This window comes from Perognathus longimembris, chromosome 3 (assembly GCF_023159225.1).
Source record: "Perognathus longimembris pacificus isolate PPM17 chromosome 3, ASM2315922v1, whole genome shotgun sequence".
Lineage (NCBI taxonomy): Eukaryota > Metazoa > Chordata > Mammalia > Rodentia > Heteromyidae > Perognathus > Perognathus longimembris.
Window position 1 is genome coordinate 21,679,267 of NC_063163.1, and position 3,385 is coordinate 21,682,651.

The 3,385-nt window shown below is 37.5% G+C and overlaps 1 non-coding gene across 1 annotated transcript; it reads left to right on the plus strand.

The window, feature by feature from the left end:
- Positions 1-3,004: 3,004 nt before the first annotated feature.
- Positions 3,005-3,111, plus strand: LOC125349834. Its single transcript, XR_007210631.1, has one exon. It is a non-coding gene; the product is annotated as a U6 spliceosomal RNA (small nuclear RNA).
- Positions 3,112-3,385: the final 274 nt, after the last annotated feature.

The following is a 3,385-nucleotide window of genomic DNA, read 5'->3' on the forward strand; positions in this document are numbered from 1 at the left end:
ATATAACAATTGTCTTCATCACATGGAGTTCATTTCACTTAGCATCGTCTTAGGTGTTCATAAGGGTATAGCTATTGGGCCTTGTGATGCTCTGCTATGAGTTGCCTAAACCTGTACTAATTATTCCCAATAAGGGAGACCATAGAGTCCATGTTTCTTTGGGTCTGGCTCACTTCACTTAGTATAGTTTTTTCCAAGTCCTTCCATTTCCTTACAAATGGGACAATGTCATTCTTTCTGATAGAGGCCTAAAATTCCATTGTGTATATGTACCACATTTTCCTGACCCATTCGTCTACTGAGGGGCATCTGGGTTGGTTCCAGATTCTAGCTATGACAAATTGTGCTGCGATGAACATTGTTGTGCTGGTGGCATTACTGTGATTTTGTTTGTGGTCTTTTGGATAGATACCCCAAAGTGGGGCTGCTGGGTCATAGGGGAGTTCTATATTTAGCCTTTTGAGGAATCTCCATACTGCTTGCCAGAGTGGCTGAACCAGTTTACATTCCCACCAACAATGAAGTAGGGTTCCCTTTTGGCCACATCCCCTCCAACAATTGTTATTGTTAGTTTTCTTGACATCCATTTTCATGATCTTTGGATGTTGTATGAATTCTCAGTGGAAAACTATAAGGCGAGGTACACCACTGACAGAAAGGCATGGATGAAGGCAAGCTCATTAATAGCTAAAGCTTACTGACAGCAAAGGGATTGTCTGCTTTCTCAGACACATGTATCATTATTAGAAGAATTTTAAAAATTTACATTTAATAACAGCAATGTTTACAATTCAGGAATGTTCTTGTCAAGTTTATTCATTTATTTCTTTATTTTCCTGTGCTGCACTGGGGCTTGAACTCATGATCTTTCTTGGCTTCTTCACTCACTTCTACCACTTGAACCATACCTTCATTTCTAAATTTTTGCTAGCTAATTATAGATAAATGTCTTATGGAATTTTCTACTGGGGGGCTGGCTTCAAATTGAGATCCTCAGATTTCAGCCTCCTGATTAGCTAGGATTACAAGCGTGAGTCATCAGAGACCAGTTTCTTATCAAGTTTTAACAACCATAACCGGAATTCAACATTCTCTATATATTTACCTTGACATTGGGACTTTTTGTATATTTAAATGTAATGATATAAACAGCTCCTATCTGATTACAGTAACATAATGAGATGATTTTATATCAAATATGCATTTAATGAAAAGAAGTTGTCCATAATGGGCATAGGAAGTGATTTGGAAAATTAATAATAAACATTGACTTTATAAAAAGGTTTATTTTGATATAATCCCAGAAACTCTCTATCAGTTTTGAGGTGATGAATAGTCCATGGTAGTATCATGTTTTTATATGTCTTTCAGACAAGGCTCCTATGCTTTGATGGACTTATACGCAGAGGTAGATTTACCTTGAAGTGAATGAAGCTTTCATTTCAGTTCCCCTCCCCCTACTAAACCCTTCTCACTAGCTTTATATATTTTCTTAAAGACAACTCATCAAATTGTACTGTGTTTATGCCCTACAAAACATGGATCTATCTGCAGCCTGGTGAGAGTCCTACCTTTTCTCCTAGAAACCACACAGAAGTACAAATCCTTCCATCACTCCCCAGAGGAAGGGAAACTGCTGCTCCTTAGAGAAATCCTTGTCCACCAAGAGAACCTGTGGATCAACTTTCCCTTTACTGACCATGCAGGGGCTCTCCTTTACAGTGAATCTATCTGTGAAATATGTTTATTTTATATAATAGTGATTTACCACTCAAGGTGTGGGAGATGTCTCAGTAAAAAATAGAGATGACAGTTAAATATTTTTGGTTCAGTTCATGAATAAACACTATCTCTGTAATCTTATCTGAGTATATTGGAAACCGTGTATACTGGTATTAGAAGTAGTAGGAAATTGAAAGGGAATACAAAAATTGAGAGACACAGGGTAAAAAAAGACAAACAACTACAAAAGCAATACTTGCAAAACTGTTTGGTGTAAGTGAACAGTACAAGAAATGTATCCAATGCCTAACGTATGAAACTGTAACCTCTCTGTACATCAGTTTGATAATAAAAATTTGAAAAAAAAAGAACTAGGGAAGGGAAAGGGAATATCAAAATTAAGAGACAAAGGATAAAAAGACAAACGACTCCAAAAGCAATACTTGCAAAACCATTTGATGTAAACCAACTGAACAACTTTTGGTGGGAAAGGGAAAGGGGGAGGAGGAGGGGGGAATGAGGGAGGAGGTAACAAACAGTACAAGAAATGCAACCAAGGCCTAATGTATGAAACTGTAACCTCTCTGTACATCACTTTGCCAATAAATAATAAGAAAAAAATAGCTTATAAAAAAGCACATGCTTACTGATTGTGTACATATGACTAGCCCAGTGTCAAATATTCCCCAACTCACACTGATTGTTCAACCTCCACCTGCCCAGATTTGTAACAGTGTGCATTCAAACGGTTTTATTAAGAGACACAATGAACAGCAAGGGTGTGTGTGTGTGTGTGTGTGTGTGTGTGTGTGTGTGTGTGTGTGTGTCTCAAAGTCTGGAATGTATAGTGGACCATGGGGTGGGAAATGTGTAGGAACTGTAATCTTCCATTAGGAAATAGAGCCTCAATAGAAATATAGGTGATACCTCTAATGGATTTCTTTAGAAACTCTACAACTGTCAAGATGACGCTCCCCTCACTCTGCCCCGTATCTTCTTGCTTTTCTGCTTCCCTGCTCTTCCTTCTCTGGATTCTTTTCTGGATTCTCACAGATCTCCTTTGCTAGGCAGTATTGTACCGCTTTTTCGTGGCTTCAACTCCAGCTTGCTTGTTCACATATCATAGGAACTAGACATAAAGACATGTAATTAGTCTCTACTCCTAAGTAAATATTTAAAGGAAAATCTTTTACTTGTGTTTGTTCTTAAATCTGCAAAGTGTTTCAAATCTCATTAGCATGACTGTCCAAAGTAATTTGTCTTCTTAAAAATGTACCATGTTGTGCTCGCTTTGGCAGCACATATACTAAAATTGGAACGATACAGAGAAGATTAGCATGGCCCCTGCGCAAGGATGACACGCAAATTCGTGAAGCGTTCCATATTTAAAAAAAAAAAGAAAAAAAAATGTACCATGTTTGCACCAAGAGGAATTTTGGGACCTGAAATGTTTGTTACCTCTATCTTTTTGCATGTGTGTTTTTGCATTTCAATTGAACTTAATTGCAAACTTGTGGAATTGCATGATTTTCTTTTATAATTGCTACTGATGCATCTCTTTTCATCCTAGCTTGTAGTAATAGCACAGAGTAGAGGCTTAGTAAGTGAATGCTGGGTCTTTATGGAATGAAATGACCATTTCTCTCGGAGGTATATATTGGCA